General features: G+C 39.6%; 1 long non-coding RNA gene across 1 annotated transcript in view; it reads left to right on the forward strand.

The window, feature by feature from the left end:
- Positions 1–1066: 1066 nt before the first annotated feature.
- LOC132691844 (uncharacterized) overlaps positions 1067–12561 on the forward strand; it is a 126200-nt gene continuing 114705 nt past the window's right edge. Inside the window, exon 1 of the long non-coding RNA XR_009616026.2 lies at positions 1067–1151. This is a non-coding gene — a long non-coding RNA (uncharacterized LOC132691844). The remainder of the gene's footprint in view (positions 1152–12561) is intronic.

The following is a 12561-nucleotide window of genomic DNA, read 5'->3' on the forward strand; positions in this document are numbered from 1 at the left end:
GGAATCTGGGTCTAAAAATGGGAGTTTGAATCTCAGCCCTGCTACTGACTGTGTTTGTTATTTTGTAAAACTGTATAAGCTGTTTTCATTTTCTTCTTCGAGTTATATTTTCTTGTTTCACCCCCAGCTTGTACCATAGCTCTATGGACAGAGTTTAGTCGGTAACGTTGATCTGTTCAGGAAATATCCTCTGGGCTCCTATGGCTGCTAGTCAAAAAGCCAGTTGCTAGAGGGAAGATTTCCATGATGGGGAGGGTAGGCGCATTCTGGGGTGAGCCAGCAGCTGCTGACCTGGCCCGTCAGGACCAGCTTGGAGCCATCTGCGTGGCCTGCACTTGATTGGTTGGACACGGAAAGGAATGAAAACCAATCAAGAAAGATGACCTTTTGTGGAATTAAGCAATTTGCAAGCAGCTGCAGGGGTACTGGGACCCCAGTAAGAGCAAGCAGATTTGCCTGGCTTTTATGTTGGACTCACATCAAACTCGTTAATGTCAATAAGAAAGAAATTGAGCTTGTCTTTGTTGTGAGCCTAATGAAGCCATTGCTGGTTGAGCAAAATCTCTCCCTTTGACTTCCCTCTCTGCCTTTTTTCTGCTTCCTTTTATTTAATGTTCTTCTTGGCAGTGGCTCTTTCACTCGTTTCAAAAAGGAAGAGGAGATAGGGAAGAGGAAGAGAAGTTTAAAAACCAAGAGAAAGTTTCAAGTGAGGGTTTAGCCCTTTTCCATGGCGATATGCTTAGAGCCTCCCAAATCCGACTCTGGGAAAACTCTGCCCCAGACTGGTGGTGGTGAGGTGAAGGTGGGGCACGGTTATGTTGTGGGTTAGAATTCACACCACTGGACGGTGGGGTCCCCCCGCCCCTCTGTGGAACCCCTTCTCAATGGGATGTGTCTCATCTGGGAACACTGGTCAGTTAGACCTCTAATTGACTCCTAGGTGGTAAGTTAGGTTGTAGACAACACAAAGCCCATCTCAAACTGACCTAAGCAAAAGGGAGCCTTTGTTTGCTCATCTGTCTGAAACCTGCCAGGGTGAAGTTCATGTCCTTGGAAACATGTTCCTCTCCCTCTCTCACCTCTGCAGTCGGCTTCCTTGTCTGGCTTCATGTAACAGTTTCTGGCAACTGCAGAGTAATATCTACCCAAGTGTAAGTTCACCAGCTGGTACCATATTACTCCCATACTCTATCATAACCAATCATTCTTTATATTCAGTTTTCCTGCTCAAATTATTATGTGCTTTCTCTCTCGCGATTGGACCCTGATTGGTAAACAGTGCAAAAAATGTCCTCATACGTATCCCTTTATGGACCTGAAATTTTATTTGGGCATATATACCCCCAAACAGCCTTGCTAGAACACGGGGTAAGTGTTTGATTTACCTACATAGTTCCTGACTGCTCTTTTGAGTAGCTATACTGTCTGTACCTTCACTATATGGGTGTACTTGTACTTGTGTCCCACCTGACCATCAAGATTTGAAAACAGCTTTCAAGTTTTTGCTTGTCTAACAATGATGAGGCAGTACATTATTTTTCTAAATTGCGTGTCTCTGCTTATTAACATCTCTTTATATTCTTGTTGGCCTTTAGTTTCATCCTCTGTGAACTGCCTTTCCGTATGCTTTGCCCATTTCTTTCATCAGTGTTTATGACGTTTTCTTGTTGAATTGTAGACATTCTTTGTATATTCTGGCAAACATTCCCTTGTCAGTTTTTGACATTGCAGATATCTTCTCTCAATCCTTCCTCTGTCTGCAAACTTTGCCTGTGGTATACTTTATTGAAAAGAAATCCTCTTTTTGAGGTAATAAAAAAGTTGTTTAAGTGTTCTTTTTACCCCCAAAATATTCTGTCACATATCCTCAGATGTATAGTTTTACTTTCACATTTAGGTTTTCTTTTTTCTTTTTTTCTTTTCTTTTTTTTTTTTTTTTTAACATTTATTTATTTTTGAGACAGAGAGAGACAGAGCATGAACAGGGGAGGGTCAGAGAGAGGGAGACACAGAATCTGAAACAGGCTCCAGGCTCTGAGCTGTCAGCACAGAGCCCGACACGGGGCTCGAACTCACAGCCCTCACGGACCGCGAGATCATGACCTGAGCTGAAGTCGGCCGCTTAACCGACTGAGCCACCCAGGGGCCCCTCACATTTAGGTTTTAAATATGCTAAGTGTACTTTTGATTGTGGTGTTAGAAGTGACCTGTGTATTTTTTTCTAATTATTGAGCCAAAAAATTAATATTTTAAAGGAGAAGAGAATATGAATGTCAGCCTTTGTGAGTGACCAAAAAGTAGTTATGACAAAGTTTAAAGGAAAAATGAATTGTCAAGACTAATATACATAAAATGAGATAATGTATCATAAAATAATCCATATCATTATGGTAATTACAGAAATGCTGATTATGATAATTTTTGAGTGTTAGATTAAAGCATTAAACCCAGAGACCTCATGGTGATTGTCTAACTGTGGCTTTGAATGACATTATTCCACTTATGAGAAATTTCATCTTTCTATCCACTACCCAGTTTTTGTGAATAATTGTCTGGCTTGGTTGCCTTGAATCCATTTTTTTTTAAAATTTTTTTAACGTTTATTTATTTTTGAGACAGAGAGACAGAGCATGAATGGGGGAGGGTCAGAGAGAGGGAGACACAGAATCTGAAACAGGCTCCGGGCTCTGAGCTGTCAGCACAGGGGCCCGATGCGGGGCTCGAACTCACGGACCGCGAGATTGTGACCTGAGCCGAAGTCGGCGCTCAACCGACTGAGCCACCCAGGCGCCCCAGAATCCATTTTTTTAATGCAATAGTATATCACTTTTACTTCTCCATTCTCAGGAACACAAACCTTCTCTATTCTCAGGACACATCATTTGAGTGGGATCTACCCTAGATCAGGAGTAGATTATGTAGCCCAGGGTCAGTGGTCATGGCCCCCAAATTCCCTAGTTTAGTGACTGGTCACTGAGAACATATGACCTGTGTCTGGCCAATTGAGAAACTCTATTTCCATGTGACAGTGATTGCCTTGGTAATTTCATATTGATCCAATCATAGTTAATCCCAAGATACTAAATCATCACTTTAAAAGTTTTTCTTGGTCTTTAAACCAAGTACTATATAGCGTTTAGAAGGAAAAGGCCAGATGTGTGTGTGTGTATGTGTGTGTGTGTGTGTGAAGCGTGTGTATGTGCGTGTGAAGCAATATGGATATAAAGCAATATGGATAGAATTTAAAACTAGGTGCTGAGTGAAGAAAGACCTAGAACACAGTACTGTCTTTGTAAATACACGCACACAAAACAACAGTGTATTTTTGACTAGATTTCATTTAGATAGCAGATATATACCAAGTACAAGTAAAACCTTGGATTGCAAGTAACTTGTTCTGCAAGATCAGCAAACATTTCTAATACATTTTAACTTAATAAACGAGTGATGTCTTGCAATACGGGTAGTACGTGATGCTGAATGTCACATGATCACAACTGAGCCAATGGTTCTTCTCTTTCTCTCTCTCTCTCTCTCTCTCTCTCTCACTGAGGATTGTGGGTGATCATCAATGCAATGTCACATTTCATTGAAATCCTTTAAAGGAGGCAAAAGCAAGTGTTACTGGATAGGTTCCTTGTTAAAGTTGCATGAAAAGAGAAAGATTCCATTGAGCCAATAGATGGCAGTGACTCCGTTAGCGATAGTGAAAGTCATCCTACACAATAACCTTCCTCTCTCTTGCCTCCCTCACACCAGCCACGAAGGTTTTCAAAGGAAAGTGCAGGTTAACTTGTTTATTTTCTTTATATTTTGTATTTTCTTTATTGTTTTGTATTCTGTTACAGTATTGTAATCATTTTTATATGAGTATTTTTGGGTTGTGGAATGCACCATCTGAGTTCCCATTATTTCTTATGGGGAAATTCGTTTTGATATACAAGTGCTTTGGATTCCAAGCAAGTTCCTGGAATGAATTATGCTCGCAAACCAAGGTTTTACTGTACTTTAGAATGTTTGCTATGTGGGAGATGTCAATAAAAGTAAATATAAACTAAAAAGGGAAGGCTTTATAGACAATTTACAGTAGTGTGCCACGAACCGAAGAGTGTGGTTAAATTAACTTTTGGCACATAAATCAAAAATTTTGAAAAATTTTATTTTTATCATTGCAAATGTTTAGACAGTATATTCTCAGTGTTCAACAAGTAGTTTTTGATTTACCTAGTCTTTTGGGATGAGTGATATCTTTTTCTAAAAAATTTTTTAAGTGTTTATTTTTGAAAGAGAGAGAGAGAGAGAGATGGAGGGGGCAGGAGGGAGGGGACGAGAGAGAGAGAGATGCAGAATCTGAAGCAGGCTCCAGGCTCTGAGCTGTTAGCACAGAGCCCAAGGCGGGGCTTGAACTCACAGACTCGGGGCTTGAACTCTTGAACCGTAAGATCACAATCTGAGCAGAAGTCAGATGCTTAACTGAGCCACCTAGGCGCCCCATGGGATAAGTGGTATCTTTTCATTAGTTAAAGGACTAAAGGGAAAAATACCAAAACAGTAATATAGGTCATGATGAAAACAATAATAAATAAAAATTAAAATATAATTTAAATTTCATTTTAGAGATGAAACTTTACAAAGATTTGCTCAAGAAGGACTGTAAGTAAAAAGTCTAAAAGAGAAGAAGGCAATGCTTTTTTTTTTTTTAATGTTTTATTTTATTTTTGAGAAAGCTCACGCATGAGCATGAGTGTGGGAGGGGCAGAGAGAGAGGGAGACAGAGGACCTAAAGTGGGCTCTTCTTTGGTAGCACAGAACTGGGCTCAAACTCATGAACCTTGAGATCACGACCTGTGCTGAAGTCAGACCCTTAACCGTGGAGCCACCCAGCACCCTTGGCAATGCTTTTTGAGTAACAAGCCATGCTGTTTCATTTACTTAGAAATGAAGTAACATGACAGCGAGGTCAGGGAAATGTGTGCAGTGTCATAAGGTAGGTGGTTAAGATGAACCCTCTGTGACAAAAATAGTTTATAACCTTGATGATCTAACAGTTTACTATAGCAAACATTTTAACAAATACTCCTGTAACAAATATGTGTAGTACCAGAATTGTAAATCGGCAGTCCTTGGGATTGTTAAAGCTTTCAATATTGCAAGGAAGTTCTTTGCCATTCTTAGTAAACTTTCTTGGACAGAACTCAACGTTATGCTGACAAGATACACTCGAAGTCCATAGTTAACTTAAATTTTATGTGTTGGATGTGAATGTTCACTCCGCTTTTCCTCCAATCCAACAAGATGGAATGTCTGGTTAGATACTTTGTCTTCTCAAAGCTCCCATTCAGTCTTCCAGTTCTCTTCAAGGGCTCTCATTATACTGCTAATTAGGTTTTGTAGCCTTTGGCTTCAGTGACATTTTCTACTCAAGACTGAATTTAAAAATATAGGGCACCCCTGGAGGAGAAATGTTATCAGAGGTCTGTGATTTCCCTGGCGGGCACTTGGAGTGAAACTGTACCATGGCTGGAGGTATGAATCTGGAATTTTATATTTTAACCTGATGGGAACTAGGGAAATATGTTACCACACCAAGCCTAAGTGTTTTGAAGTCAAGGATTCTGTTCCCTTTTCTTTGTGTTTCCCCACATGAAATGCAGATTATAATAAATGCCATATACATATTGAAATTGATTCTCCTGCTATCATTGAACTCAGCAGCAAAACCAGAGAATGTGAATAGTGAGTAAATAATGTTACAGATTATTGCCTAGATCCGCACCTTGGATTTTCCATTTTCCTTGTTCATGCTGTTGTTGTCAGAAGTATTTCTGTATGCAGAGTGATGCTTTCTTAGGGGAGACTCCATGGTTAAAGCTCAGAGCATACGATTTTATTTTATTTTTTATTTTTATTTTTTCAACGTTTTTTATTTATTTTTGGGACAGAGAGAGACAGAGCATGAATGGGGGAGGGGCAGAGAGAGAGGGAGACACAGAATCAGAAACAGGCTCCAGGCTCCGAGCCATCAGCCCAGAGCCTGACGCGGGGCTCGAACTCACGGACCGCGAGATCGTGACCTGGCTGAAGTCGGACGCTTAACCGACTGCGCCACCCAGGCGCCCCGCATACGATTTTATTTTAACGGCATAACCAACCTTCTAGGAATCCTATCTTATATATTCCAAGTTGGTAGGCAAATGGTTACTTACCAGGGGAAAATATGAAACATTAATATGCCAATACCATCCATCTCTGAGTTTAGGAAAGCAAAATCTAAAATTACATACTATAATATGATTTTGATAAGAGATACCATTTAATTGACTTCTGTCATAGCTGTAAGAAAAAAATCATCTGGCAAGGGGCCCTGCTACAGTTTTTTTGTTAAAGTTTGGATTTCTTTTCTTATGGGGGTTGCTTCAACTAGATGAGATGATTCTTTCACAAGAGGCATGTTGACATATAGGGACGACCTCCTGCTTTCAGCGTGGAAATTTGGAGAAAAAGTTATAGAACATTAACCCAAGATGAGGAAGGCCGTCACTTGATGTTTCATGCCAAGAATGGTTAATGGTTTCCTAAAGTCTACCCTCTCTGCTACCTGAGCCACTGTGTGGATGTAAGGTGACTCTGGTGTCATGGAAAGAGCACGTGAACTCTGGACCAGGTACCGCTTCTCTTCTCTTGTATGAACGGTGTCTGGAGACACATAGGACGTTTGTGTTTACAGGTAGATGGCATATTCTCTCCTTGGGGGAGTCTTCGCATGTGCAGAGTGTGGGTATGTATATATATGAGGATACAGCATAAAGAGATATGTGTGTGTGTATGTGTGTGTAGAGTAGTGGAGTGCTATCTATATACTATGACTCAAAGCGTGTCACTGGAAGTTTCACTCATCTGATCCACCTACATATTCCCCCTATCCCCCACTGACTCTGTCACTTTTCATGGTGCCCCAAATCCTGCCGGTTATTCATGGCTTTGAATTAATTAAGCGACAGAGGCCTCTGTCAGCACCCAAACATTTGGCGGTAATTAATATATTAAATAATTATCCATAGTAACTGGACTCTCAGTTTAGGTGGTTTGGCAGAAACAACCAGATCACCGAGGAGGGAAAACCAGAAAAGGAAGTTTTGATGGTTAATGGTTGAGGGGGGAATCAGGGAAGGTCCCGAGTGTGTGTGGGGGGGTCCAGGTTTGGCAACGTGCCTCACTAAATATCTCAAAGGAGAATTTGGACAACTAAGGCTCATCAAAAGGTTTTGGGCCTGGAAAGCAGGGAAAAAAGGGAAAATACATCTCCAAAAGGTAAACAGAACCCTGAAGATCAGCTTTGCTTATAAGTTTTCTGAAGTCTGGCTCTCCCTTTCTTTCCCTTAATTGCACTTAAGGTCAAGTGCAAACATTTCAGGTGCCATAGAGAACCCACATGGGTCTCTGTTTAGCTGAATATGTTTTATGTCTACATATTCTTTTTTATTATTAAAATTTTTTTGAGTTTATTTGTTTTTGCGAGAGAGACAGAGCACAAGTTGGGGAGGAGCAGAGAGAGAGGGAATGAGAGAATCCCAAGCAGACTCCGCACTGCCAGCATGGAGCCCGATGTGGGGCTCGAACTCACAACTGTGAGATCATGACCTGAACCGAAACCAAGAGCCAGACACTCAACCGACTGAGCCACCCAGGCGCCCCTATGTCCACATATTCTTAAAAAATAGTCTCCTAGTCAGTATGGCTAGGAAGGTACATACATAAGACTCGAGAAGAGCTATGTGATGTGTGTTTATTCCTAGAAGAAAGGGAGATGTGCTATCCTGAGACACAGGGCTCGTCATTAAAAAGTCTGACACTACAGTGTTTCAACAGTAAGTAATTCATCTTGAGTGAATGAAAGGAAACAGGAGACGAATTGCTGTATAATGGGGCGAGTCAGTTAAATAACATAAGTAAGGGGGTAAGTTCGCTAAAGAACCAGGTGAGTTTAGATAGGCAGAAGGGTGACCTACCTCAGAAATGTGCTGAGCTACTGGAATAATAGAACTATTTACCTAAACCGAGGAGCACAGATTGGCCATGGCATCGATCTTGAAATTCTTTTTGTCTGAGGAAAGCAATCTCACTTCTGTACAGCAGGTGGCAGCATTGCTGGCCGCAATCCCTGCTCGGCTACGGTTGGCTGAGTTTGTGTGATGAATCTGCCAAGGCAGAAATGCTTGTTTGCATTACAGGAGACTGTAGCTCTTTAGAATTTCATTAAGAAGAGAAAGACTACTCTTATTGCTATTACAATCATTTTCCATTTTCCATACGTCTCTAGAGCGGACAAATAAGGTAGCCGTGTTATAAGTTACTGCATGGTTAATTCAAAACCAGAGGTAAGAATTTGTTGAATTCTTGCCCACAGTGAAAATAGATGCATTGCTTTTAATTGTATTTGCAAATAATATTAGTGGCTACATCTTGGCAAGATCACAGTCTGAAAATACTCATTGTGTTGGCTAAAGCCTCACGTTCTTAATTTCCAGCTAGAGAAATTATTCTTGTTACCTGTTTTATTTTCTTGAGTCTATCTAGTGAACAATGCCTTATTAAATGGTAATAATTGACAAATTTCTACCATGCTCTGAGTTTCTGCAGAACATGTACATTCTTAGATTGTGAGCTCCTCGAGAGTAGTCATTGCATCTTAATTATGGTGTATTCCCAATATTGACAGAATACATAATCATGATATTAAATATTTATTGAGTGCTTACTCTATGCCAACCAATGTTCCAAATACTTATGTATTAATACAACTCCTTCTCATCAGGATGCTATGAGGAAGATGCTATTATCTCTATTGTATAGATGAGGAAACTGAGGCACAGAGAGATTAAAGTAACCTCTGGAAAATTTTCAGGATACGCTAGTCTTGGTTACTTTTTTTTTTTTTTTTAATTTTTTTTTTTTAACATTTATTTATTTTGGAGACCGAGAGAGAGAGAGAGAGAGAGAGAGAGAGAGAGACAGACAGAGCACGAGCAGGGGAGGGGCAGAGAGAGAGAGGGAGACACAGAAACCGAAGCAGACCCCAGGGTCTGAGCTGTCAGCACAGAGCCCAACGTGGGGCTCAAACCCATGAACCATGAGATCATGGCCTGAGCCGAAGTCGAATGCTCAAACAACTGAGCCACTCAGGCACCCCGGTTACTTTTTGGTTTCTCAATGGTGTTTTGGTGTGGTATTCCTCAGAATGCTAATTGTGTGAGGTCATTAAAAGTTAATGCAAGGCAGGGCAGCTGGGTGGCTCAGCCTGTTAAGCGTCTGACTTCAGCTCAGGTCATTATCTCACAGTTTGTGGGTTCGAGCCCTGCTTTGGGTTCTTGCTCACAGCTCAGAGCCTGGAACCTGCTTTGGATTCTGTGTCTCCCTCTCTCTCTGCCCCTCCCCTGCTCATGCTCTGTCTCTCTCTCTCTGTCAAAAATAGATAAACATTAAAAAAAAAAAAAGGTTGATGCAAGGCAGCATTTCACATATTTAAAAAAGTGTATTGTGTCATTTATGCAAATACTGTCTGATTCGACTTATGTGAGGTATCTAGAGCCGTCAAATCCACAGGAATGGAAATAGAATAGTGGTTGCCAGAGGCTGAGGGAAGGAAGAGATGGGGAGTTGTTGAATAGATACAGAATTTTAGTTTTATAAGATGAAAAATTTCTGGATAATTGTTGTACATCAGTGTGAATATACTTAACACCACTAAACTGGTTAAGATGCTAAATTTTGTGTTACTCTTTTTACCACAATTAAAAATTTAAAAAGAAACTTGTTAATGGTTAAGATGCTAAATTTTGTGTTACTCTTTTTACCACAATTAAAAATTAAAAAAGAAACTTGTCCAAAGAAACAAACAAACAAACAAAAAAAAAACACATTTTGCTATTATGTAGTGAATTCAGTTTGTAGTTAATTAAAATTTTATTTGAGGGTCTTAAAAATTGAAATTATATTTGTTGGACCAGGAAGCAACATAGCACGCTTGATTGTATCTTTTTATGTTTCTAACAATGAATTAAAAAATTCCATCTGAAATGCCAAAAGCCCTTGATTAAGAGAGTTAATGATATGCAAACGTTTTTTTATTGTGGCAGAAACCGCGTAAAATCTGCCCATTGTAACCATTTTTATGTATACGTTCAGTAAAGTGTACTCACATCTTAGTGCAACAAATATCTACAACTATTTCCTCTAATGACTCTGCAACTCTATGCCCATTCAACACTAATTCTGTCCCCTACCCTGCCCCAGCCTTAGGCAACTACTTTTCTATGTTCTGTTTCTATGATTCTGAGTATTATATGGTTCATATGAGCGGAATCAGACAGTGTTTGTACTACGGTGACTGGCTTATCTTGTAAAATGCAACAGGATTCCCTACTTTTTAGAAGCTGTGTAATATTCTGTCATCCGTATATACTACATTTCCTTTATCCGTTCATCTGGATGGATTGCCTTCATCTCTTGCCTACTGTGAATAATGCTGAGATGTACATGGATGCGTAGATCTCTCTTTGAGATCCTACTCTGAGTATTTTTGGCTCTATACCGTGGAGTGAGATTGCTGGATCATCTGCTAATTTAGTTTTATTTTTTTGAGGAACCTCCATACTATTTTCCCTAATGGCTGCACCAACTTACATTCCCACCAACGGTGCACAAGGTTTTCAATTTTTCTGCATCCTTGTGAGCACCTGTTATTTTCTGTTCTTTTGATTTGTATTTCTCTTGTGGTTAGTGATGTTGAATGTTTTTGCATATGTATGCTGACCATTCTTACATCTTCTCTGGAGAATTGTCTGTTAAGTCCTTTGCCCGGTTTTTTAATTGGGTTAGTTTTTTGTTTTGTTTTATTTTGTAGTTGAGTGGTAAAAGTTCCTTATATATTCTGGATATTAGCCCCATCAGATATATGATTTGCAATTATTTTCTTTCATTCTTAGATTGCCTTCTTGCTCTGTTGATTGTTTCCTTTGCTCTATAGAAGTTTAAGTTTCACGTAATCCCATTTTTCTCTTTTAGCTTTTGTTGCCTGTGCTTTTGGTATCGTGTCCAACAAACCATTGCCAAATTTAGTGTCTTGAAGCTTCTCCCTAATGCTTTCATTTTGTTTTATCGTTTTAGGTCTTGTGTTTATACCTTTAATCCATTTTGAATTAAGGTAAGGGTCCAGACTTCATTCATTTGCATGTGCGTCTCTAGTTTTCTGAGCGCTATTTGTTGAAGAGACTGTCCTTTTCCCATCATCTAGTCTTGGCACCCTTGTTGCAAACCATTTGGCCATACACACAAGGGTTTATTTTTGGGTTCTCTGTTCTATTCCACTGGTATATGGGTCTGTCTTTATGTCTGTGCCATTTTATCTTCATTACCATAGCTTTGTAGTATGTTTTGAAATCAGGAAGTGTGAGGCTTCCAATTTAATTCTTTTTGAGGACTGTTTTGGCTATTCAGGGCCCCTGAGATTTCTTATGGATTTTAGGATCGTCCTATTTCTGGAAAAAAAAATGTCCTATTGGGATTTTGATAGAGATTGCATTGAATCTGTAGTTTGCTTTGGGTAGTATGGGCATTTAGTAAACAGTTTCTAAATTATTAAGTATACCTCATTTGTAAAATTTTACCATAAATATGGTATAGTAGGAAGAATCTTAGACTTTGAGACTGAAAACTTGGATTTAAATAATTATTTTGCTTTGTGACCTCATGCAAATTACTGTAGATCTCTGAGCCATAGTTTTATCACCCTTGTAAAAATAATAATCCTTTGTGCCCTCTAGAATTATTAAATAGATTGAATTTGTTAATGACAAGAGAGAACTCAGGAGTATTGATAATCCTTTTTAAAAAAGTCTTTTTCATGTTTATTTATTTATTTATTTTGAGAGAGAAAGAGCGAGAGAGCATACCAGCGGGAGAGGGGCAGACAGGGAGGGAGAAAGAGAATCCCAGGCAGGCTCCATGCTGTCAGCATAGAGCCCAGTGAGAGGCTTGATCCCACAGACTGTGAGGTCATGACCTGAGGTGAAATCAAGAGTCGATGCCCAACTGACTGGGCCATCCAGGAGCCCCAGTGATGATAGTTGTGAAATTATGATCAATACTAGTAATGCCTTACATTTACATGGCAAATTATGTAGAAAAATCTATGCTTTATGTTAGAATAGACTATCCTAGCTTGTAAAGTCCTAGAAGGCAAGGAGCAGTTCTTCTTCAGTGTTTGTATGTGTGATGTAGAAACACAAGCAACAGATTTATGGTGCTGACAGCTGACAGTGATAGTTGAGATGGTCAGGGACAATATTCTCAAACAGCAAAGAACAGTTTTTCACTTGGGAATTAGATACACCTACAGTCTGACTCTCTTAAGTAACCCAACCTAAACTGGTATCAGGGGTAACCCCTTATTATAGGTATGGACTTTTTACAAAGTAGAATTTCTTTCTCTTTTTCTTTCATTACTGTTTTGTTTATCCCACCACCTAGAGATCTAGCTCCTATCACTGTTAACATTCTAGA

This window comes from Panthera onca, chromosome B1 (assembly GCF_046562875.1).
Source record: "Panthera onca isolate mPanOnc1 chromosome B1, mPanOnc1 haplotype 2, whole genome shotgun sequence".
Taxonomy (NCBI): domain Eukaryota; kingdom Metazoa; phylum Chordata; class Mammalia; order Carnivora; family Felidae; genus Panthera; species Panthera onca.